General features: G+C 38.0%; 1 protein-coding gene across 1 annotated transcript in view; it reads left to right on the forward strand.

Annotated features, from left to right (window-relative positions):
• LOC115906105 (BEN domain-containing protein 5) overlaps positions 1 to 27,230 on the forward strand; it is a 560,702-nt gene that overhangs the window by 313,612 nt on the left and 219,860 nt on the right. The window lies entirely within an intron of this gene.

Consider the following 27,230-nt stretch of genomic DNA (forward strand, 5'->3'; position numbering starts at 1 on the left):
GCTGCATCAGGAGTGCTCTGGAAGGTGTCCAGTCTCATCTGCTGCCCAGTGCCCACCATATTTGCCTTCTTTTCCTTCAGTTCAGACAGTTCCCAGAGAGGAAGAATAGCTGAACACAGCTATAATTTTACTTGAGGCTTCTGATTTTTTTCTGCCTTATTGAAAGTGCAAGGGGGAGAAGTGGTGATAAATAAATAGTTTTAATTATTCTGTAGAACAGAGGTCCTGTGATGTGTGTTTCATATTTAATATTTAATTTTTTAGACACCAAAATATGAAACATTGTTGAGGGGATACCTGTGGGAATTTATTTAACACTGGAGGTGATACAGAATCCTCAGCTAGGCTTACACTAATGCAGGTTGGTTTACCCAAATCTGTGTTTGTATTTGCTCTTTGAAGGTGCAAAGAGTGTTTCCAGCTCCTTTTCATTTCCTTGTGGGCACCAAACCACACCTCTGTGAAGGTGGGGCTGTGTGGCCAGACCCCAGCACATCACACTGGCGCTGCCATCGTGGGGCATGAGGAGTGACAGCAATGTCCTCTCATTCCTTCCTCTCCCATCCTGACACCCCTGGCTCAGCTTCAGCCTTCATTTGTGTGCCCCCATGACCTATCTCAGATGTTTTACCCCAGCAAATGAAGCTCAAATTCAGGGTATGTTATCAATAGGATGCCGATAAGATTTTGCAGAGAAAGGACTTGGAAATTGTTTTCATTGAGTATTGAAGACCTGGGCAGCATTTAAGAAAGCTCTGAGTCCAGGCAGTGTTCAACTTTAATTTCAGTCTAAGATTGAAATTTTTGCCCTGCAAGTCAGCTCTAAATATGAATTTCCTTACATGTATTTAGGAAGCAAGTCAGACACTGTAAGTGAGCAGTAACGGTAAAATATTGGAACAACAGCAATAGACTGTGGGTTTTTTTAAAACATCTATTTATAGACTGCTTTCTGCTCTAAGGATTAGGGGAATAGAAGCTGGGATTTTTCTGCTCCTTGATGAGTGTAAGTGAAGCATATTTGCTAACACGGTTTGACATACAATATATTTCAGTGCTTATGGTACCTTATGGTATGGTACTCCTGGTACAGTACCTTATGGCATTTTATTTAGTGTTTGTGAGGTTTGCTGATTGCTTCCCAGATAATTTATTTTTATTGGCAGCTAGCTTTGTGCCCTTGTATGGAAATAAAGCTGAAGCAGGGTGGTTTTTTTAACATCTACAGAATTTCTGAAGCATTTTAAAATAATAATACCTTGTTTAGCTGTTTTGGCTGAGAGATTTGCCTCTAATCACTTGAAAAGTAGGGAAATTCTTATCTTGAATACTTATGTGCTATGAAATTAAGATATAACCAATCAGATACCATAGAAATTTTCTTAGCTTGGAATTTTAAGAATCTAATGCTCCCACAGACATTTTCAGTCTGTCTGCATGGATCCAAAAAGCCATTTTTTTCTGTTTAAGCCATGAAGGATGGACTCATCTCTCAGCTCAAGATATAAATGCTCTTTCTTGCTGAGCATTGATAAAATGTTTCATAGTTATCTTCCTGCCTTTTGTTTATATGCTGTAGCATACACCTCTCCCCTATGATTCCCATTTGTTTGCTGCCAAGTATAATTGCAAATCCCAGAGACTTCAGCAGCTCTGGCTTTACAGAGTCCTATTTTAATCACAGTTAAAATCTAATATGAAAGAACATCCATATTGTATTTTCTTTGTGTAGCATTATGTCTTTTTTGATGATAAAAGAGAGATGACTTCTCAGATAAAGACAATATAGAAGGTCATTTCCTATATAAAAATACCCCACAGTTATCCCTATTTTAGTTTAGAAAATACTTGCAGCATCACAAATTGGACTATTAAGATTTTCCTTCAACTGAAAACATACTATAAATTTGCAAAGCCAAATACCAACCTTTTCTTCAGCAGATGTTTTGCTGTTTAATCACTGCTTTTCATTAAAAAGCATGCGCCTACTGTTGTGTTTTGTATGGTCCAGTCACGTATCAGGGTCACTTTTTAAACTCCTTCATGCCTGAGGAGCAGATGGTTTGAAAAGCAAGCAACAAAATCCAACATCTCCCTGCTTTCATTGTTCAGAGCCTTGCTCTTGTTTCTTGTGCTGTGCTCCCTCGTGCTCCTCCCAGCCAACTTTTAATTTGCTCAAATGGGCTCATTTCTTTTGCTTGTATTGAAGAAACTCTATTGGAAACCATATCAAACCAGCATAGCTCTGCTCTATAATATTGCTTCATTTTTATTATTATTTTTTCCTGTTTTTCTTTTGCTATGCACAAAGCAAAAAATTCTCAGTTTTACTCACTGCATCTCAAATTATTGGCCAGATTCATAATGGGTCTGAAGAGTGATGAAATTGGTAAATACAGGCGAACAGACAGGAAAAACAAAAATGGGAAACTAAAATGATTAATCCCCAAAGTAATAAAATGTTTATCTTGGAGACAATGGGTTAAATGCTGGAACAAAAAGAGGTATCTTATGTTTCTCTCATTCTAAATATACTTTAAATGCCAAAATAATCTTCTGTTCTGTCCTTACAAATTGATTCCAATTTGTTAGTCAAAGACTGTAATGAAATGACTCAAACCATACTCTTGTTCCACTAAGCAGTTTGCTACAGTTTTTTTTTATTAATTATATTCAGACTGCAAGAACCATCAGAATGTTAAAAATCCTAAGGATAGTTTGCCAACATCTATCACTAGATTAGAAACAGCTCTGCAAAACCTTCAACAAAGCAAATAATATTCCATCATAAAATCAATACAACTAAGCATTGTCAGCACAGTGCTGACAGTTCCAGCTAAAACAATTTATAATTTTTGAAGAAGATATGTTGTAAATAGAAGCTAAGAGGTCTGTGAAAGATATGGCCAGTAAACAGAACCCAGATGTAAACATTTTACTGCTGGTACATGTGTGTCAGCTTTGCTTGGCCTTTCTCTTTACCCAGATTATCCCTACCACAAATTCTGAGTTGCATGGATTGAGTTTATCTTTCATGGCAGTTCAGCACCCTGTACCTTGCTGATTCCATTGCCTGTGCACTAGGAAGAGTCCAAGGGCCTCTTTCGTCTCCCTTGGTGGAATACCTACTCCTAGGAACACTGAAAAGACCATGGGGAATAAACCAATATCTGCACTCCTAAGAGAGCAGAGAGCACTGCTCTCCTGGCTGCTAAGAACATCATGTACCACCGTGGTGATCTGGTGCTGCTTCTCACAGGGAATGGTTTTGAGGGTAATACTCATAAATTCTGCAGTGAGCTCAAAATGTTACAGTGTATCTCCCAGAAAATCTACTTTTGATTTATGGATGTCAGATAATAGAGGGTGATTAACGGAATCTTTTAAGATTTATTTTTAATTTTTTTTTCTTTTTGATGATCGATAATCCTCCTGTTTGAAAATGCATGAGCTGTTCTTAGTTTGAAATATTTTAGTTTCAGCTTTCAGTCTCAGGGCCTTCACTAGCCCTCATTCAGCTGAGGTCACAAATGTTTCTGCCTTCGAAATGTCACCCACAAACCTGGGCAGCTTTTTGGGCTGTTCCAGCTGCCCGAGCATGACTGTGCCCTCTCCCAGCCTGCAGTGCCCATCTGAGTGTAACCACACTCTGCAGCCTCAGCACAGGCTCCACTGCAGACATGCCCTTTCAGTGAGCCACAGATGAAATATGATTCTCTTCCAAACTTTTCCATTATTACAACTTTTATTTTTCTCACTCTTGAAGTGTTTCTATCAAAACTTTATTCTGCCTGATGGTGCAGACCAGAACTCATTGCATGTGTGTGGTCTGTATTTGTTTCTGCTGTTCCATGTTTGTCCATTGAAGGTCTAATTACCACAATGTTTCATCCTACCCACTGTCTCCTAATTCTAAAGTAAAATAGTTGCTGAGTGATTTGCTGTCTCTTTTTAGGTTGTGTCCTGCAGAACTTGTATTTGCCAAATGCAGAGACAGTTTTGAGTTAGATGGACCACTGACCTAACCCAAGATGATGTTCCTTATATTAAAATATATCACCCCAGTGATTTATCCATGTCATTATCCTCAAAATGTATTCTGCATATGTCACCCACCATATCACCATGTTTTCTTTTTTTATTCATAAAACTGCCAGAAAAGGGTAAATTTACAAGGGGCCCACACTAGAAATATTTCATGGAGTGATTCCTCATGTTCAGAAGCCTTTCTGGCTCCATCAATGTAGTCAATTTAATTAAAGAAAATGGAGGTTCATGACATTTGGATAGTGCTGTTTTCATTCCAAATATTATGAGAGAGGAAGCCAAATACTTTGTGAAGCCTGAAGCAGGGGATGTTGATAGAGTGCCTGTCATTGCCCTGCAAAGGAGAGATCCTCACCCCAGGGTGTACCCAGCTTGCCACAGAAGTGAGAACAGTGCAGTTGCCTCCCTGTGATCCTCTCCCTCACCTCTAGCCTTCCTGAGAAGTGGGAAATATTCTGTTGGAGGTGTCAGTACTGTGATAAGGTACATTTCCAGGACCCAAGTTAGGATCTCTGTAGCCTTATTGTTTCCTCAGCAATCTCTTAGAAGGGATAACTTTGTTTTCTGTAGCTGCCCTGTTATCTTTATGAAACTGTAATCTTATTTCTTTGAAATTACCTATGCTCTCCAAATCCTACTGCTTGTTAGTAATTATCATCTGTTTTTCTTCCTTCCTGATTTTCTGCATATCTCTACATTTGTCTGTGGATTGTACATGAGATGAAAAGGTCATATTTTGAATCTTTTTGCGCTTTAACTCTTTTCATAATACCTGCACTGATGTTGTTATATTTATCCTCAGAACCTATTTGTGTTCATTATTAGAAATTGGACATCAATTTGGATGAATCTTTGATGTGTCCTAATGCAGCAGTTTTTACACAAACACACCTAGTGTGTGCATTTTTTTTCCCTGGTAATTCATGCCATTGGGCATGAATCCTCTTCTGGAAGACTAAATATTTGCAAAGGTGCTACACCTTGAAGGTTCATCCAGAGTCTAGAAAGAAGTGTGATCAGTTCCTCATATTTCAGTGAGAAATCTATGCTCCTGTTTGGATTTTGAGAGTAACTGTGTGCAGTTGTAATAATTTTCTTCTGAAACTTAAAGGCTTGTTTTTCAAAGTGTCTTTGAACAAACAGTTGGGAGCAAAGATTTGCCAAACTGTAATTAAAAGGAAATAGACTAATTCTGAGAAGTGTAAACAATGTGCTGAAGATAACAAAAATAGGGCCCTTAAACTGATCCGTGGTGAGCCCAGAACAGGACTTGAGTTTGTGGGGGATTTAATTGCTGGGGTGACACCCAGCATCTTGCAGGACCATGCATTTAGTGTCCTGCAGTAACATGTGCAGTTTCTATGGGTTTGCCAACAAATTCATGGAATTTTTTGTCCTCAGCTGCATCAGCTCCCTGTTGCTCGTTAACATACTTTGCCAGGAAATTCATGGCATTTTTAGGTCTTCAGCTGTGCATTAATCAACTCCCTGTTGCTAGCTAGCATACCTTCTTTTTCCTCTCTGTGATAACAGTTTTTTGCTTTACAAATAAAATCTGAAAGTAAAAGCTTGACCTACCTAAAACTAATGTCAAAACATCCTTTTTCTTAGAAGCAAAGCATGTGGATTTCTTACAACACTGTTCTCAGAACTACTCTTCTTTATATAGAAGCTGTTCCATACAATCTGAGAACTGTGGGGCCATATTTCCATACTGAACCCTCGCCTCATTTTTTAAGCTCTTGCCTTGGAGCTTAATTTTTTTGTAAAGAGCTTCCAGTGGTTTAATGTGTTTTCATTAATTTGAGAAAGCCCATGAGATGCCAGAAGTGGAAGCAGGGAAGCTTTAGTGGAAGGATGAGGAACAGGATCCTCCTTTTCCCTTCAGTGCTGCTGGGACACATCTGGAATGCTGTGCCCAGTGGTGGGCTCTCCAGCAGCAGACAGACATGGAGAGCTCATTCTCACAGAGGTGGTTCAAGGACTGGAGCATCTTTCACATGGGAAGATGCTGACACAGCTGACTCTTGGGCATGGAGGAGAGAAGGCTCGGGGAATATTATCCATGTCTGTAAATAGGACATCTGTGACAGGATGAGGCAAAGGACACAAATGGAAATGCAGGAAATTCCATTAAATGTAGGAAAAAGCTTTTTTTAATAAGGATGGTCAAACACGTTGCTCAAAGAGGTTGTAGAGTGTCCATTCATGGAGTTATTTAAGCCCCACTGAGAACATTCCTAAGAACCTGCAGGACCTGACCCTGCTCAAGGCAGGGCTTGGACTAAACAATCTCCAGAGGTCCCTTCCAACCTCAAGCATTCTGTGTTTCTTTAAAATCTGTGAAGAAAAATGAATGAGAAGCATAAAATTTTCTTGGTTAGACTAACAGCTTGCTATTTAACTTAAAATATGTAGAGTCACTTTTGTCTGAATCACTTTTATAATTATTTTGATATATTTTGTCATGTATTATCATTTTGAAATATTGGCTCATTCAGAGTCAATTTTTTTTGTTTCAAAAATGTGTCTTTTTGTTATATTTCTAGGATGTGTAATGAAAACATGAAAGAGAAAATTTGCCTGTGTAGTTTCTAAATATCTTTTATATTTCTTTACACTATGAAAGAAATCTAATTACCTTATAAAGAAATACTTATCAATAAGTTATTTTTTTCCTGAGTAAAACAGTCAGATACCTATAAAATGTTACTCTCATAATTTATCCAGTGTTTAATTTTCTTTTCATACATTTGTTAAACATAAATGCTGGGCTTTACAGGATTTTAAAAAATTCAAATGCATTAATGTAACTATAAAAATGAGACTGTTTTTAGGCACACTTTTGGCATAAAGGTAGTAGAGATTTATAATAAGAGTTTCTGCAGGTTATTACAAAACCTGTACACTTTTGCCTGGAAATGTAATTTTTGTGGTCAGTTGCTGGATGGACACAAGTATAGTTTGACACTGGATTTCTGTTTGTGAGCAGATTCTTTTAGCCATTTCCCATCTTCCTCTTTCATTTCTGCATCTATTTCTATTTCTGCATCTTTTTTACAGCTCAAGTTATAAACTGACAAGTGAGGTGGTTTAAGGGCTGTGGGGTATTTTTAAGTCTGCTTTCAAAAGCCTTTAGATCACTTCACTGGTTAGTTTAGGGTCCAGTCCTACAAACCCATGGAGCAAAGCTGTCCTTGGAACACCTCATTGGACCATGTAGGCTTTTAACTTAAGTCATGGATCACACTTTTGTGTGAATTTTTTCTATTTTCCTGTAAACTGTGTGGCTCCATGAGCCTTTACAGATCTCTCAGAAATCTGGTCTGAAGAAGAAAAAAATGTATTCCAATTATTCATTTTCTATTAATGCGCCAAAATCCATCATTCATGTCCAAGTCTGCAATTTGTTAGCCATGTTGAGTCCAAGTGACCATGGAAAGTGCTAGGACATGGTCAAGCCTCATTAAAGGGAAGAAGTTTAGCACCCTGTGTAATGGCACCCTTTATTCAGTGAATGGCTTTTCCCATTTATTTCTATATTCTTGTTTCTGTCTGTCAGTGGTAGTAAAACTTCTTGAGATTCCTTCTGCAGCACAGTACTTTTTCATTTCAGTAAGAATTGGATATGTTTTCTGCAGTCAAAATGAAAAATCTGCACACTTGCTGACTGGGAAATGTAAGGCAAGGTATGCTCACATTTTGGTATCCACTCAAGATAAAATTTTCTTTTTCTACATCATCATATTTTGAGAGAACATACTACTTGTTTTACTATTCACATTTCTGATTTAGAATTTGTGTGGGCCTTTTTATTTTTTCATTTTAATCTGAAATTTTGTTTCAACTTCTTTCTAAAAAAGAAGAGAAATCCAAGTCAAGATATAACCTTTTTAGTTAACAGTGATGTTCTGACAGAGTTATTACTGACTGTATATTCGAAACAGTGTCAAAACCTGACAAGAGAAATGATCTGACCAACAAAGAGTTCCCCTTGTGCTCCCCTTGTAAAGCCTTTTGTCTCGTGAAGAGAAAAGGCCACTCAGGGCATTTCTTTTTTTCTCTTTTTGTATTCATCCATTTAGAAATTCTAAATGGCACTGCTTGCAGGCCAGCTGTAGGATTTGGTGGATTTGGTTTATAAACCTCAGTGTAACAAGGTTTGCAGTACTTTGGTGGGGGAAAAAATGCATGTTTGGCAAGAGTGATGATACCAATTTGCCAATCACAGTGTTGTAGAAATCACAGGTTTTAAGTTTCTTTTGCTTATAATGCAGTAATTGCTTATCTTGCTCTGAGGCACTGTGTGCCATAGGTGTCTGCAGCACACAAAACTTTCCAGGGAAGAATAGAGGGAGGACTTGTTTTCTGCCTTAGAAAAATAGAGGGAGGACTTGTTTTCTGCCTTAGACTGAGCAGCATTTTGTTCTGTAACAGAACAGTGTTGGTAGTGTTGGAGATGGTATTTCTGAAAGTATTGGCTGGACTAAGTTTTATCGCCTTGTTTCAGGCCTTTGGAAATGCATAAAGTAACAAATATTACATCTTTTGTCTGAGTGTCTCCTAACCCCTTGGAACTACATTCTCCTGCAGGCTGAGCACAGCCATGATGTCCATAATCCCCATTTCCAGGGAAATACTGACAAAAGAAAGACAAATTATAACATCTACCATTATTTCTGATTATTGTTATTCACACCTGCAAGTCTTCTGGGGTTGTGAAGGTGACCCAAGGGGGAATGCAGTAATTTTTGGAGTGTAATAATGGGGAGTATCGCTACCTCTATTCTTTTTCCAGGTCACTGTCTAAGCCATTCCAAATACCTTCAGAATGTCTGGATTTGCCTACTAATTAGTCTGAATCAAATATTCATCACATCCCTGTTGATGGGATTGGTTGGAGATCTGATTAACCTTCAAGTGGCTCAGTGACTAAACACAGGTTCTTGTCTAGCTGGTGGGATAATTTCCCTGCCACATATATTTCTTGTTCCTCCAACATGAAATTATTGCAAAGAGATGCCCAACCTGAGCCTTCTTTGACCTTAGTTAGGCACAATATAAAAATCTAAAAGAGAGCAAAGCTATCATTTTATTAATAGAAGAAAGAATAAGCCCTATTATTAAATGAAAGGAAGACTTCTTTTGAGGGAAAAGATGAGGCTGTGAAAATGCTGGAGGTGTTTTCACATCTTATTCTTATAAACCCATTACTATGGTTCACCAAGATTCACCTTTGAAGGTTATGATCAGGTTATAATAGAAAGAAAGCTGTGTGGAAATAAAAGTGAGTTTCCATGTGGTGTGTGGGGGGAGCAGGTGGTTCCCATTAACCCTTCTGAGACCATCCTGACACAGTCACTGCGCTGCAGTCAGGCCTTTCCCTAAAATCCATGACCAAGGCTGCTGCAGAGCTCCCTTCAAATATCCAAAAAACTGGAAAAAAAGTGTAAGGTTGTGCATAAAATCTCTTGTATGTTCCTGAGCAAATCTGAATTCTATAAAGCTTAGCAAAACCCAAGCAGCAATGCACAGTCTGTTCAATAAAATCTTTGCAAATGTTGTAAAAGTGCAGCAGCAACATGCACTTATCAAGAAGATGTTCCTAAAACAATAACTTGCTTTCAATAAATGAGTCTTTAATATTTCTAAGCATTAGAATATATAATTTCAATGTTGGTGTTGTGATGGGGAAGGTAAATTAACTTGTAAAATTAATCATTTTATTTTTAATGAAAAAATATAAATACAGAAGCAATTTTCTATCTATAATATGACTTGAGGGCATGAGGATTTATATTTAAAATACTATTCTCCTGGAATTTCTGCTACTATTTGAGATAATTTAATTTGTCTCATTTGCATATGAAAATATGCATTGAACTAGCAGCAAAATAACCTTTACACAATCTATAATAGCATAAAATACAGTACATTACACTTTCAGTTATTAAGAATAAAAATACTCCATCCAATTTTGCAAAGAAAATACTTCACATAGCTAAAAACCCACACAGAACTTGTATCAGATCTTTGCAATTTGTCTTGCTTTGTTATCAGCCAAAGATCTGAATTAGCTAAAGGTATTTCCACGTATTTTATCTTGCCTTTTTCTTTTTAATTAGCTTCCTGAGGCAGAGATGCAACCTGTATTTTGCATGCTTCCCAGTAAGGTCATTCCACAATAGCTCACAGAGCCTGCCAGGGATGGGCAGCACAGAAGGGCTTGAACCTGTGTGTGGTGCTCCCATTACCTGTTATTATTCTCCCACTGAATGGGCATTTTCTCCAACAGCAATTCTTCCCTGTCATAGGAATATCTTGCTAATAATTCAACAGTGAGCATTCCTCATTAATGCCTGGTCCATTACTGACATTGAAGACTCATCAATAGCTGATCAGTGCCATTAGCTGCAGCAGGGCTGGGCTCTGCTTCTTTCCCATCTTTATTTTGTCTCTGCTAGAGGTACATCCATTGTGGTAAATGCATTCAGAGCAGTAAGATTTCCCCTGGAATGGGCCAAGATGAGGAGATTATCCAAAATATATTGCTGAAAATACTGAGGAATATCCTTTCCTGCCTGACCCTTGTATGATTAGGAAATGTTGTGCAGATTTCTAAATACCATTAAGAATTGTTCCATAACTTCTCCCAAATTCATCCCTACTTTAATGTATTACATAAAGTGTGAGGGGTTTTTAAATGTATTCCAGTCTGCCCTTTCCTCTCTGGTGGGTTAAGCCAACAATCCCAGGTGACCTGAAGTGCGCTTTGGCATTCTGTCCAAAGTGCCATTTTCCCTCTTACTCTTTTCATTTATTACCATTTTAAATTATTTCTGCCTTCTGATAGCCAGCTTCTCTAATCGTTCCTCATCATACTCCTTGTTTTTTCTTGTTCCTGCCCTGCTAACAAAAGCCAGGCCTACCCTGTTGACTCAGATCCTGCCATGGCTGGATCTTCCCCCTCCATCCCCAGAAAGCAGCTGCAGGTCTCTGACTCCCCTCAGCAGTCTGCCATGCAGCCCTTCTCCATCATTTTTATTAAAAACACCCACTTTCCACAGAGCTGGCACACTCCACCTGTGTTTACAGAAATTTTCCCTGAGCATTTGGCCTACATTTTAATTGGCTTCTGGAAGGTTATTTTTTTTTTATACATCTTTCCGAGGTACTCTAGCAGCATCTCTTCCTTAGTGACAGCAGGGAAATTTTGGTGGAGGCCAAGAAGCAGCAGTGTGAGACGAGGAATCACTTCCTGCTCCTCTGGCTCTGAGTGGGACAGGCTCCAGACACGCAGCCCAAAGCAGCAGAGGAGAACTTCCTCCTTATTCAACCCCACTGCCTGTGGGGGCTGGCACAGGGTGAGCTTTGGCTGCTGCTGATTTCCTGAGATGGCTCTGAGCTCCCGTGGAAAGCCGGAGCTGCCCCTCCATCACCGCCTGTGCTCCTTGCAGAAACTCCTTTATTCTATTTAAATTTAATTAATTATTTTTTAAAATAATGTTTTTTCCCTTTAAGTTTGCTTTTCCACCCTCTACACATTTTATAACCCTGAACTGGCTTCATTCCTCCTTTTCAACCTTCCTCTGGAGGTGCTGAGGGCTCACATGCAGTATTTGTGATCTCTGACAGTGCCAAGCTGGGTCTCCTCAGAGAGCCACTGATCTTTAGTGTCCTCTAAGGCTCCCCAGTGCTATAGGAAATAGAGCTTTGTGCACAATTTCATTCATGTTGCTTACTTTTAAAATTCTTATGTTTTCTTTTTAGGTACCTATGTCTTTTGCAAGTTAAATCTTCATACATTTCAAAATGAGTTTGGGTTTTTTTAGGACATTTTATTCTGAGTAAGTCTAAACAAGGTACTTCTTCTGTGATAATTGGTCTTTTTTTTCTTTTCTTCTGGATCTGGTGTTTTGAATAGTTTCAGTCATTCTGAAGTTACACTTTTACATATGCACTCTTGCAGTCCAACTGTAAATGAAAATTGTAAGATTCTGCTTGAGTGCCTCGTAACTGTTAATAAACACACCTGTTCTCTCTATTCTGTAAGTTCTTCTACGCAGTAGAATGAAGAATGACATTCAAAAAGGAAGCAGCATAGACTCAAGAGTTTATTTAAAAGAGATCTTGAAAGACTGAACAGACACACGCAGATCAGTATAATTACAATAAAAAGTACTACTTATTTTTTCCCGCTATCAAGATAAAATGTAAAAGGATGCTAACTCTATTCTGATGTTCATTTTATCTTACAGAAGTGTTTAATTTTATGGCAAGGGCAGTTGAGCTGTGCATAGAGAAATGGATCAAGCAACCTACTTCTTTCTCGGTTTTGGACAAAAAATCACACCAAAACAAAAAGGTCTATTAAAAGACTAATTAGCTTGATTTTCCTCTCTTTTATACAAATAAACATACACATCTCAAAGAATGCATTATCTCTTTAAAAATTCTTTTTCAAAGGGATGTTAGTTTTCAAAAATAAAAATTTAAGTACCATCTTCTATACTTTATAGAAAGAGCTAGACTTTCCATACACAAGTAATGCAGGTGTGTGTGGGATCTGGGCTGTCACTGTAGATAGTAAAGGAAATCTTATGTTATAAAATAAAGATTTTCTACAGCAAAAAATATCTTCAGTGGATGAGCAATCCCACAGTAACTGAGATTCCCCCTCTGAGTGACTTGTATCAATTTTACAGGTTAATTGGGGGTGAGGTCAGAAAATCCCCATTGAAAGGGCCTAGCTAAGACAAAAAACTCTCCATCTTTATGAGCTGTGCCTTTAGTGAAACCTCAACTAGCTTGAATAGTTTAGAAATCAGAAAAGCCTGCCAAGAAGAATGAGTAGTTTTACAACCAGTCACAAATTTGCCACCTCTTGAGAAAACTCTCAGCGCCAGCTGCCCCTTGTATCCTTGTCATCTCCTGCTTTTAGACAGGTTTGGGATCAAAGACTGTTTTTCCATCTTGTGGCCTTTGCAGGGCCCATGACATCCACAACCCTCGTCTCTAAAGAGATTAGAAATCAAAATTATTTGTTTTTCTCTGAGTTGCCCCACTTTGTTCATTGCCTTATAGGCCTGGACTGCAGTTTCATAGATTTATTGGTCAGAGTGTACGAAACTGTGTGTGATTGCCAAATGCAGCACCTGAGAGTTCTCTTTTTTTATCAAAAAGGCTTACCTGTTCTTTCTTCTTCTTCATGCCTCAGGTATCAAATTTCCTTCTCATCTAAGTCTTATGGATTGCTGTAAGATATGTGTTTTGTTTCAATACTTACTGTGAATCTCTTTTGTGCATTGATCTTTATATCTTTATGTGTATGGTTTGGAATTATTGTGACTAGCAGATTTCCTGAGGACAAAAAATGAAATCCGGGTTTATGTACCAGCATCATAGTCTTGGCCTCCAGAGTGCAAGCACACTTTTATGTGAACTGCATCAGGGCCCAGGGATCTCGCTGTAATGCAACTTTTTGAAAGATCCTACACAGTCAGATGAAGGAGAGTGGGCCCTTTTTGATAAAGGTACAAAAAACCACATGCAGCTTCTTGAGTGAGCATATCAGCAAACCAAGGCATTTTTTTTTTCACCCTTGTTTCCTTCAAGAATTGCATCAGGCAGGATTCAACAAGGTTGCCAATAGTTCTGGAATAATTTCCATCTGTGGCCCTTCTTTAGTGGCCAGGTGTTGATGGCCAGAGCAGCGTGGTGGGGAATACGGAATGTTCTCTGTGTTTTAGTGACAGTGGAGCTGTTTGAGAAGAGATGACAAAACATAACATGGTGCATACTGAAAGACTTGCATCAGACAGATACTTTCAGTGTCACATATCTGGCATTTACTGGAATACCTATTCTAATGGATGTCACTCACCAGCCAGTGCATGTGTCACTGAGAGACTCCTGATGCCAGTCCTGTTCCAAAAGCTGCTGCCTGCTGCTCTATTCTGGGTGATGGTAGGAGAGAGAACATTTTAATGTACTGAAAAGTACAATTATTTTTTCCATGGGATGGTATTTATTGCTATAGAAATTCCAGGTAGATCAAATCCTTCAAAATCCTGATGGCAGGCCAAATCTGTTGTTTATTTAATGTTCAAATGCAGGTTATGTAGGAACTTTATGCTCCCTGAGGAACGGGCCACCAAGCTATCCTTTATTTTCTCATGAACTCTGGTGGGATGAACAGGCCAGGTGAAGGTATCAGGGTGAGTCAGTTTACCGAACAACTGAGACTCAAAGAGCAGAAACTGAGAGTGTGAGAATCCTTCCTCACAGGCACAGTATGCTGTCGCTTGAATTTTCTGCATAAAAATGTTACACGTGCTCCTCATCAGTGCAGGAAAGCACAGATCAGAAGATAAAAAGGAGTTTTTCCAGTGTAAAAACTGCATTTATTGTTTGAGGCTCTTGAGGAGAGTCACCAAAGCAGTAGTTCCAGCCCTGCCCATGTCCCCGCTGGCAATGCCACCTTTGTGCAGCCTCAGTCCTCCCAGCCAAATGAATGAATCTGGCCATCTGTATTTACACTCATTGTCTCACCAGCTCCCAGAAAGCTCCTTTATTGCTTTTGTATACAGTACTTTAATGATATGGAAATTCACTAGTCACAACTTTAATGAACAACTTTTCTTGTATTCAAATGAATAAGATGCTGATGGCTGTTTCTTTGTACACAGCAAATGGTACTTCTATAAAAGCCACAGTAAATCAACAGCATAAGCTGATTTAATTACTAATTTGTTGCAATGGCTATTCCCATACCTAGCATAACACTGTGTATTCAATTATCTTTCACCCTAATGCAGGTATGCTTTGAGTTACATCTCTAAATAGGAAAACAGGTTTTGAATTTTTCTGTTTGATTTTTCTTTTGTTGGTTTTTTTTGTTGTTTCTGTTGTTTGTGGGGGGCTGTAGCTCTTTTCCTTTCCCTTTTTCCTTTGCAGCTGGTAAAACTAGCAGCAACTAGCATGTGTCTAGTGATTAAGACTTTTTCTCTTTGTAATTGTCAGATTGATTGGGACAATTGAATGATAATGAAAAACAGCTTGTTCCCTCATTTCCAGAGGTGACACTTTCTGCATAATACTGCAAAATATAACAAAAGGGTTTTCTTGGACGCTGCTTAAAGTTAATTGACAGCATCTGTTGTTTGGAACAACGGAGAGAAATAGCATTCCCTTGGCTCTTGGTCACGTTACTCAGGATTAGGCACTGTCACGCCAGCTGATATCTGAATACACTGTATCTATCCACAGGCTCTTAGTGGGCTTGCCGGTACGTCAAGGTTCCCCTTTGTAAATAGCTGAGTTAAAAAAAAAAATAGCTCATTAAATTAATGATAAACTTCCTGAAAAATCTGTGGTCTTTATTAAAAAGGAAAAAAAAAAAGAGTCAAATTACAATAAACAGTGAGATATGGAAATAATGGATAAGTTATGAACTTCTATTTTTTTTAAAGCATCTTTTACTTTAAAAATCTAACAACAGCTTTCCACTGCTATTTTATATCTTCTAGGGGTCTATATATCTATAATAGCAGTAAACACTGCAGGCACAGGATTGTTTATTTTGCCAGATAGAATCCTAAATAGTTTTGAGAGCATGTCAAAGAAATTTTTATTCTACAATTCTCACAAAAAAAAAAAAAAAAGAAGGATATAGCTTAATTTTGCTCTTAGAGTGGCTGTCTGTGTCCTGAGAGCCTGACTATCATTAAATATGCACATCCTTTTATCTTTTGGCAAACTTTTGCTTTCATTGCTGCTCTTTAGTCAGATGTGCATTTTTCTTTATGAGATTTAATATTTCTCTTTTAGAACATTGATCAGTGTCCAAAGTCACTTAAGACCAGCAGAAAAATCAATAGTGAGTGTGGATTGGCTGACTTGGAGCTGCTGCTGCAGCTGATCACCAAGAAAGCAGGGATTTGATTTGATTTTGCATTTTCAAGTCATTCCCCTGCTCTGCACTGTCTGTCAGTAAACTTCGAAATTGCTGATTTGAAAATAAATGAACACATGTTACTGCTTGCATCCATTTCTTTTACTTTTCTTTTTTTTGGTCCTGAACACAAAATGGCAAACACAAATATTAGCATTATTGTTGCTTACATGGCTGCAGGTGTGTGGCGAGCTCCAAGCTGAACTCAAGGTCAGATACTTTATGATGTAAACTCTTGAAGTTAAGATTTGTATTTACATGGAGGGTTCATCAAGCAGCATATGTTAATGAGCCAGTTTTGTCATGTTATTCTGGCAAGTAATTTGACATTTTGCTGTAATACTCTTATATTGAGCTCAGTATCATTGACAGTCAGATATTGAACTGAATGTAATCAGGACCAAGAAAATATTTCATGTCCTGTGCTGTAATGTACAATATGTTATAATGTAAGATTTTCTCTGTAGTGTAAAATGTAACAAATTGCGTTATTTCTTATTCTGAACTCTTTAGATATTGATACAATTACTGAATTGAAACAGAAATAGATTTTTGCTGGAGTTTATTCTTCTATTTAAGTTTGATAATGCATTGTATTATATTGTTTGTGTTTATAAATAATGCTTTGGAGAGAAAAGGCACTAAAAATTCTCCTTGTTATAATAAAATTCAGAATAGTCATACCGTGCTAAATTAGCTGTTTTTAAATTATGCTTATGCCTTTAAAATATTTCTGAGTTTATATATTTATTTATGTATATATGTGGCAATTGCTGCATGGTATTTATAATGATTCTTATATTAATGTTTATTTCATATTTATTACTAAGAGCAGATATACCAAACCTCTGTTTCAGAGCTAAGCAAAGGAACACATGTAAGGATCATGTTCTTTTTAATATCAACTGAGTTTTAACACTTGTCATAATATAGCTGATGCAATATCCACTTCTCTGTGCTCACACCTCAGCAACAGATCTAAATTATGTTTTCAAGAGAAGCTGTAAAGATTTTAAATAGTCATACTACGTTGGTGATGCTACTACAATACTGAGAAACCTAGATTCAGAATTATGTAATTTGAAAGTCCTTAATGTAATTGAAAAATATATCGGTGCCATAAATACCAGTATGAAAGTTCAGGAAATGTGTTTCTCTCCTACTTTCTCTTCTCTTTTGGACTGGTTAGGGCTGATCTCAGCAGTGTCAGTAATTATTATTCTGATGACTTGCCCCTGAAAGGCACTGGCTTGTACCTGTGGGGACAGAGAATCCATTTGCCTGGCGCCGGGGAGTCGGAGGCGCAGGCTGGCGCCAGCCAAGGGAAGGGAAAGATGATTAATATGTCTTATAGATTCACTGTCTCTTCACTTGTCCTAGACCTGCCAGTAATTCCACTCCCCTGTGGTTCCACCTTGATCACAGATAATGGAGGCAGATTGAAAGTTTGAAGACACAAGCCTTTCTCTCCTCCTGATCTGACATTACTCACCCAGGCTAAATGAGCTGTACAACCACCAGCACCTGCCTATGGGAAGGCATCTCAGTGCACTTAGCAGTAATGCTGCAATAAAGCAGCAACTGTACTCTAATTAACCAGGTTCCCTTTCTTCCCTTTTTTCCTTTCTTCCTTTCTTTTCCTTTTTCTTTTTACCTGCGCAGCAGGCTGCCATTAGCAAAGCTATGATATTGCAATGGAAACAGTAACATAAGTATTTCTTCACCTCTGAAATATATTATAACTTACCTTTCCCTTTTTATTTCTTTGCAGAAATAGTATAATGCAAGGTTATTTTGTACCAGCAAGGTAGCTGTTGCATTCTAAGAAGTGGAGTTATGAATGGAAAAATAACCCTGTGAAGAGTATCTGTTAAAAATTTTCTTACATAGGTGTATCTTTTTAAAGTTAAACCCCTGTTATTTACCCACTTTTTTTCCAAGCTAAACTGGACTTTGTAGTACAAATGTCAAAGGATAATCTTACAAGACCATCTTTGCAAAACTTCTAGCAGAAGTCTGTACACGTGTGTTGGTACGAAAGTTTATTTCACGGACAAAACAGCAAAAGCAGAAAACATAGTCACTTTCAAGGGGTGTTTTAGGTGATGTCACAGCACACAGTAAATTACAAGATCCATCTGTATATGCCCAGTTTGCACCTTCCTTTTAGATGAATGCTTTATTCTGAATCAGACTGTTAGAGAGAAAATGTCCTTTTTTCTTTCCAAAATCAGACCGAGCAGAACACATAAAAAGGTTTTACAGTGGCAAAAGACAATGTCTTATACAGTCTCCAGAGAGATAAGTCATAACAAGAACCTCTGAACAGGAGCTTTTTTCTGTGTGTGCCCACGAAGTATTTTGCTCTATAGTTCTCTGTGAAGGATTGAGCATTTTAAAAAAGATATCTGGTATTTTTAAGCATCTTTGATTTCTTGGGAGAAAGCCTGACAATCCTTGGTGGACACAGTAAGTTTTATATATCTTTGGCTTATTTTGGTTTTGAAGGTCTGTAAAAGCAGATCTATATTTTTTGGGCAGTGCATAACTAACTCTTTAAATTAAGTTAAGCCCTGTGTTGTATATAATTGCACTTCTAATAGAGATAGTCCAAGAATCTGTACATAGTGAAATGTATTCTGGCTAAAATAACAGATCAGTATCTTCTGAATATTAAAGAAGACTAGCTCTAGCTAGAGAGCTAAATTCCAGAAATTGGCAGACAGCCCACTTTCATATAAGAAAAGTGATACCATTTTTAGGTATCTAGGGTATTATTATGAGTAAGGAAGAGAAGAGGAATAAATAAACAGAGTAGCCTAAAATATTTTCAAGAGCAATATGACCAGGAGTATAAATCTTAAGAGTCATGTTCCTTTAGCAGAAAAACTCTTGGTACTGTATAAAATAGGAAATGTTTACATGCTGTGAAGTCATAGGGAGTAATTTTGTCAGCAGCAAAGGGTGCTAGATCTATTACAGAAACAAAAAAAGAAATTCTCTGTGTCATTGCTCACCTCATGTTGCCACTGGGGAGATATTGGGGGTGACCTTTGAACTCCCAATTCCTGGTCCTGCTAGCTGCTTTCTTGAAGGGATTAGCTAATGCAGCACCAGGGGCAACCATATTAACAAGGAGAGAGAATTGGGGTTATTGTGGGAAAAACCATGACTCATTCAAATGGAAATTCTGGGCTCAGAAGTTGTAAAGGTCTCCAGGCTGGTTATGGGAAAAGGCTGATTTATCATAACAAATAATAGGGAAAAGTTTTAATGATCTTTCAAGGGAAAAATCCTAATTTTAGAGTAAAGAAAAAAAGCCATAGCATATTTAAATTTTATAATTCAGTCCATGATCCATTAAAACCTTCATAGCCGTGATATGTAAGGAACTGTCAGACAGGTTTAAGACAACTTACACTGGTCTCCTAGGATCAAGGATTTTTTGTCCTAAGGATTCACACTAGAGTTTATGATAAATTACAGAACCTGTGAAAGAGGTATCTTTATAAACAAAAAGAAAAAAGAAAAAACCAGGTACCTGAATGTATCAATTTTTTTTTGGGGGGTGTTTTTGGTTTTGGGTTTTTCTTTTTGTTTTGTTTTGGTTTTTTTTTTTTTTTTTTGTTGGGTGGTTTGATTTTTGTTTTGTTTCTTTGGTTTTTTTTTGGTTAAATGAAGTTACTTCTAAAATGTCATAAAGCAGCAGATGAGTAGATCTCAAGGCAGAAAGCAGGTCTTCTACAGCCCATTCCATGACTTCAGCTGTGGAAGTGCCCTGTGTTTTCAGCAGGATCAGCTGGTGACAGGTGTGTTCACTGATTTGCAAGAGCCCCTGTGCAAACTCTTGTGGGCTATCAAGAAACAACTTATATATTGTTTGTCCTATTGGGTGTAGAGCCTTGTGTGAATATGTTTTCCTTTCAACAAAGGATCGTAAGCCCTAGAAATTATGTAGAAGAGTAGGCTACATGTCTGCATGCATCTTTAAAATCATTTACTAGTGATCAAAATATCTGCAGGATGGAACAATAAACTACGCAGTGCAGATAATTTATTTCTTACAGCATTGGAATAACAGACTTCCATTTCCTCATTGAATCTGTATAGACCATGTGTAAAAAAAAAAGAAAAGCCAAATATGTTTTCAGCATCTACGTCATTTTTCACAGTATAGTTTGGCATCTTATTACTGCTACAGCTAGAAAAATCATAGCATGACATTTGTTGGGCTGGCAACTATAAACTCTTACTTGTGGGCATAATACTTACTGCCAGGAGTAGTCTCTCTGATTTACTATTTACCACTCTGATTTAGAGCAGCGCTGCTAATGATAGCAAGCATTACACCTCCTGGTAAATGATTTCAGATTTGGCATTTTTAATACTGGGTGTTGGAAGACTAGATGTTGAGTTTAGACGTATAATTTTGTACACAGTGCCACCTGGAGAATTTGGAAATAAGGTTTTGAATATTGATATTTTTTTTCCTTTGGTTTTGCTTCATATTTATTTTAGCTCTGTGGGACTATTAATGAGCTTTCATGAAGCCTGCTGTGTTTTGGTACTGTTGCCATTTGGTATTGTAACATTCTGCTGGTTGCCTGGTCTAGAAGATGGATCTTCACAAGAACTTGGTTAGAATTGAGTCTGATTCCAGTTATTGAAACCCAAGTATAGATGTGAAGTTGTAAAGTCCCCACAGAGCTGCTGTCTAGATTTGTAAGTTTACAAATATTTTTGGTCTCTAAGTTCCTATGTTTGGACTTCTGAATTTCTTGGATGCTTAAAGACCTATCTCAGATGCATCCATACATTCATCAGTTGTAATAATGTCAGGAGCCAAGTCCTAATCTTTGGCTTCTGCCAAGACTTGTAAACTGGGAATTCTTCAGCCTGTTCTGGGCTTATCCTGATGGGTGGGATCAAGACACAGAGAACTTTCCAGGTTTTGCAGAAAACGAGTATATATAAGGTAGGTGGAGAAAGTATCTTTGCTGGGCTGCTGAAAGTTTTCTTATCGAAGAAATCTTCAAATTCCCCTCATCTAAAATGGATCATGTGTGTAAGAACAGAGAAATTTCCTGTCTGAGCCAAGCCAGCAGCAGACTGGTTAGTCCCTGCCCTGAGGGGACAACTCTTAGGCAGAGGTGAGAGTCATGGCAGGTCTCCTTCATGTTGGGCAGGTGTCCTGAGCAGTGTTAGCTGCTGACAGAGTGTCTAACAAATGACACTGCCACTGTCACCAGGGTCTGCATGACCTGACTGGATAAACCTCTTGAAAAACCTGGTCTGATCTCATAGCTGACCCTGACTTGTGAAGGAAGTTGGATTTGATGACCTCTTGAGGTCCCTTCCAACTTGAATTATCCTGTGATCACAGAGCAGATGAAATTGTCCTGGCCCTGGGCATTTCCTGCTGCCTCACATTCAGAGGTGTCTGACTCTTTGCTTGTGTTGGACAGGCAACAGATACACTTTATTTTGACTTGAGAATCTTGAAAGTTTAGCTCTAAACTACCAGCCAATTCTCTAAGACACTGGCTGCTGGTTTAGCCAATGCCTTCTCTTCAAAGACCCTTTGCTCTTTCAGCTGTACAAAGTACAGTGGAAGGTGAAGTAGTGGTAAGTTTTCCTGCCTCATTTCAACTCTTATGGAAGCCTTCAAGCAAATCTGTCCCTGCACTGAACCAACACAGGCCTGGATTTTAGGGAAGTCTTGTTCAGTTTATGGTTTACATCAAGGTCATAAGAAATTTTTAGGCTTTGCATATTTTCATAGTGAATCATCATGGTTTTGAACAAGTGTTGTTTTAAGAGTTTGACTTTATAGTTTTACAAATGCTTTGTAGTGGTGAGAGTCTCAGGATAAAATCTCTAATTTCGGAAGAATATTATTGTAAACATAAAACCGCAATAAACAAATACAAAGCACTATGAAAAATTAATGGGTTTTGTATTTTCGATCATTTTCCCCCCTAATTTAAAATACAATTTTCAAAGGTTCTGAAGGAGATTGACTCTCACTCTGTAAACAAGGTACTCAAATAGAGAATTTTCATATTCTTAGCATGTATCATCTTGATATTCAACTTTGTCCAAAGGTCTTATCATTCCTCAAGAGCACTCTACAATTCAGCTAAGTTGGTGAAGCTTTTATAACACAGTACTATCATCAGATGATACTATTTTTAAACACAATTGAAATCAAAGAGCTGGTAGATGACCTGGTGTTTAAAAAACATGAATCTTAGTCAGTATAATGCATAGTTTCAAAGATGATCAAATGCACCAAAAGCTATTTTCATTCATCACTGGAGCAAGTTTGGGCATTTTTTTTTGGGTCTCTAGAATCCCAGCACAATAGGATTCCATAACTATAGATCAGTAGGTTTCAAAATAATTATATGGGAACTAAATTACCTTTTGTGAATTTTCATGTCTAGCTGAAATGTCGAGCTGGTATGAGGGTTTTGAAATTGCCTTTTTTTTTTTTAGTGTTTTCTCTACAAAGAAATAAAAGGTTTAATTCACTTACAGGTTTTCCAAGGTGTAGTAAGAGACATTCTTCTCCTGAGTTTCTCCAGCCCTACTACCCCTTCCTATCTGCCTCCTCACAGAGAAACTGGACTGATAAGCACTGCTCAGTAAAAGGGCTCAGCTGTTACCTTAGAAAGGAGCTTCCTTCATCTTCCAGCTTTGCCAACTTCTATTATGCCGACATAATTTCTCTTGGAAGAACATTCTGCTTGTAGGATCCTCTCACAAAGAGGTTTGTTCTCATCATTTCTGTGATGTGTGGCAAGAAAAGAGAAGAGTGGTCAGAAATTAGCATTCCCTCTTTCTCACCCTGCTGCTGGCTTATGGGGCAAGGTAGAATTTACCTGAATTTATAATCACTGTGTGGTTCTAGGGCTCATTCACTTCTGTCCATGATTTTTTTTATGCAGTAGGGGAACATATGGTCCTAACTCCCTCACTTGTTCCAAGGAGAATGGCAATGCAGAACATCTAAACTGCTTCAAATCAAAGCCTTTCATAAATGAAGGCTTTTCTATTCTTACCTCTGCTCTGAATGGCACAGAATTTTCTTTCCTGTGTGATGTTTTGGTGTGTTTAGTGGCTACATGTGAGCACAGTGACATTTATGTGAAGTGAATCTATTAAATTCTTTATAATGAATAGCATGTAACTGTAAAACATGTACAGTTTTCTCATTTTGCCCTCCTCTGGGAGACTACGACAACATTTTGGCAAGTAGGAGTAAACAGCTTTGTGTTGGCATGCAGTAAATTAAACTGAGTAATTAAAATCAATAGCAAAACACTAGCTAGGCAGAAAGGTCATATAACACAACAGAAAACTGTTGGGTAGCATATTGCAGGAAATCAAAATAAATTTCTGAACTTTTCATTATTCTTCACATGCCTAAAACTGGTCTTAAAAGGCTGGTGAGATACAGTGAGATATTGATAAAGACAGGATCGTTCTCTGAGATGGAATAAAATGTTTTAATACTAATGCATGAGATTTTTCAGTGTAAAAGGCTGCAAGACACAGTGAAAAATAGAAGACAGGACCTAAATTTAACTACTGTAATATATATATTTTTTTTGTTTAGATTGGCTTAGTGTATTACATATTGTAATGCCTGCAAGTGCTGAAGTCAGATATGCCAGTCACTCATCTCTGTCAGTGCAGGTGTCATTTGTAAGTTTAATGTTAATGTTTCCCTGGTCAGCTTGAAAGTGACCTAGCAATTTAGGGGATAGTCCAGGTTTTAAGCTACACATAAAGTCTTTACTTTGATTATCAGGTTCGACTGACAGATAAGAATTCTGATTTCTGAATACTGTTCTAAATCATTGTACTTCTCTTATGACCATGGCTTCTCAAAGGAAGTCTGTGGTGGGTTTTTGCATATTTTTTTTGCTGATGAAATGTGTTACAGTGGTGGAAGGAGGTGGGAGGAAATCATGAGACACGATTCCAGGAAAAGTGGAGATGTAGGATGAGTCACTTAGAGTGTTTGCTTGGGAGAGACCGAAAAGGAATCAAAGGCACCACTAACCTGTAACAAGTATGCCCAGTCATGAAGTGGATATGAGCTAAAGGTAGAATATTTTATGAAATGAGCTGGCTGAGTTGAGAAAAGCAGAAAGCTTTAAGGCCCATGAGCTGTTCTCCCTGGATGTGTTTGCTTTTCCCAGTTCAATCTGTTGTTCTAATAGGCAATGCTACTGTGCCTTTCTTATCTCTCGAATTTGCCAGCTCCATTAGCTCTCTCTCAAACAACTGTCACAGAGATCTTGTGTCACCATTCAGGAGGTACGAAATGTTGCATTTTCAAGCCTTTCTTTAGATCTTCATTTTTGGATTTGCAGCATTTCTCCTGCATGGTTTTGAAGAGCTTTTCCTGACTGTGCATATCCTGGGACACTGTACGGCTGTATCAGCTATTGGCTGATCAGGGGGTTTGGGGAGTAAATGATGAGGTACAGCATGTTTTTCTGGCAGATTAGAGGCTTCAGCCAGTCAGGCACTGGAGAGACAGTTGTGAAACAAAAGCACTGGGTTATGGTTTGTGTGTGCTCTTCCTATTTTTTCCTGAGGTCATTTAATTTCCCTTCTGATATTTGTAATTTCAACTTAAGACAATACATTTTTTTTAATGTTTCCATTTATGTTGTCTGTTTTGAATTTAATAGTGGCAATTTTAAAATAATAACAGTGGTAGGCAGTTTTTGTGCTGGCTGTCTGCAATAGCTGTGTCTTGTCACTTAAAGCCACACTGCATCCTAACAATCGAGCGCTAGGAACTGGCTGAGAGCAGCAGCAGCACAAACTGATCTGTCATGGAAAGTGGGCTCAGATTTGGTTTGCTTGAATTATGGAAATGCCTTGGCCTTTTAGCCTGTTCCCCTGGGAGTTTGATGTGTCCACACGCCGCAGCAGCATGGGGCAAACGCAAGCCAGGCATCTCCTGATGGAGACCCCAGCAGTGTGTGCAGCAGGAGCACTGCAGGGCCACATCATCTGCACCAGCACTGCTGTGTGGGACATGGATTATGTCTGGGGTAAGTGGTTTAACCAGCCAGGCCCTCGTGGTTAATGGACATCAAGTTTAATGATTCTGAGACAGAGATTCATAAAGGAATATGAGCATGATCACATCCAATTGAAAATGCTATAAGCCATGATATCATTTTTTCTCCCAGTTCCAATCCAGGTAAACAAAGCTAAAGAACTTATAAAGGCTTTATATTTTCATTTCAGTGCTGTGGGATTTAAGACATACCTATGTTTTTACATATACAAATAGTGTATGAAATGACACAGAAATAGTTTTTGTTCTTCTGTTTTATGTTTAGTGTAGTACATGGCTTCCTTTTTTAAAGTCAGCTGTTAACTTTTAAGACCTTTCAGAATATATTTTTCCTGTGCTTGAATTTTTATAGTCATTAATGGAATAGGAAATGGCATCTACCTTCCTGCCTCTTAATGCCAAACCCTAATTTATGAATCCTACTTAAAACTGTGGTTCACATTCAGCAGGACTCTGCTTAAAGCTAAGATAATGTACAACTCAGAGAAAATGAGACAGATGCAAAGTCTTCTGCAAAGATTTCAAACCAGTGGGCTACGTAACGGCTTGATGCATTCTTTTTTAATTAATTGCACATGTATGTGTATTGAATTTTCCCCACAATTTCAGTGAAAATACTGTACATTTTATCTCCAATATTACATGGCTAAATTTCCTAAGATGCTGGCCATAATAGTTAACACACACCTGTGTTTGGATATACAACACCTCTGTGACTTCTGGTCCCATTTAAAGACCAGAGGGGCAGTGTTTAATATGTGGTATTGCCTGGAAAAGCAACAGATAAGAAATTGTGACTCCTACTTGAAAGCCTTTAAGTATTTAATGTTATTACAGGCTAAATTTTCGTCATTTGTGTGTTTAAACTGAGAGCTGTGTATATTATTTTTCAAGTACTCTTACAAAAATTTCCTACAAGTATTTTGACAAATGTCCTGTCATTCTCCTGGAAATACACAATATATGGAGCATTTTGAAGATGATTTGCTTATAAAAGTTTTTGTATCCCATATGTTGCTTTCTCTTATTTTGTCTTATTTAAGCATAAATATTACAGCTTCCTGACACTGTTTGGAAGATTTTTAGATGCTTTGTTTCAACACCTCATCCTTATTGCAGTAAAGACTGCTGTTTTTAACAAACGTGCCAGTCCCATAAAGCCTTACTTGTCCAAAATGGAAGATAATATTTGGATATGTGAACCAGATGAGTTCCTGGGAGAAATGTAAAATAATCCCCAGAAAACCTTACATCAAATATAAATAAAATGCAACGATAGTCCTAACTGGCTTTTCTGCAGGTGCTAATGTTTTTATGCAGGGTGGTCTAACATGGTGAAGGTAAGGGTAAGTCATCATGGTGATGCAGGGTAAAATCCTGAAAGAAACTGAGGAGCATTACTGCTACTTGCTAATATCTCATTTGGAAAACAGAAAGACAAAGTGGATGGAATTGATCATATTTTGCCTTACATAAAGTTTTCACATCCTTCCATGTATGATTTCATGGTTAAATTGCATTTTACAGTTGTTGCTGCTGATCAGTTCAGGAAATACTGAGAAACATAGAAGGATACCCCATCAACTGGGGATATTTTCTGCTTTCCTGTTTTTTAATTTATCATTGTAGTCTGTGACCTAAGGCTTTCTTTTAGGGTTTTCTCTGCCCACTTTTTCCTCATCTGGAATCTACAAGTACCACATATATTTCACCAGGAATGTGTGGTGATTGGCCTGGAGTAGCAACTAGTGCAGCACCTGCTTAGATGATCTCATTGATTAGGCCCTGGAAGTGCAAATATTTGAACAATGATTTTAAGAGTAACCAACCTCTCTGGAGCCTTACAGTGTGTGCCTAGAAATCACTGGAGGCATGGTTTTTACAGGTACATGTCTGTCACTTGGAACTCAAACTGTCTGTCTTAAACCTCCATACCTCTTCCCAGAGCTTCCCGAAGATTTAGCTCAGGGAATCTTTGAGGGGTGAAGAGTGAGAAGAGTCTCGTCTATGTTGATGACATTTCCTGAGAGCACAGTAAAAAACGCTTTTTGTTGACCAGATATCAAATTCTGCACTGCCCTGGTGGTCACTGGCTTGTAGACAACTACCTGATATACAACTCAT

Source organism: Camarhynchus parvulus, chromosome 8, assembly GCF_901933205.1.
Source record: "Camarhynchus parvulus chromosome 8, STF_HiC, whole genome shotgun sequence".
In the NCBI taxonomy this organism is placed as follows: domain Eukaryota; kingdom Metazoa; phylum Chordata; class Aves; order Passeriformes; family Thraupidae; genus Camarhynchus; species Camarhynchus parvulus.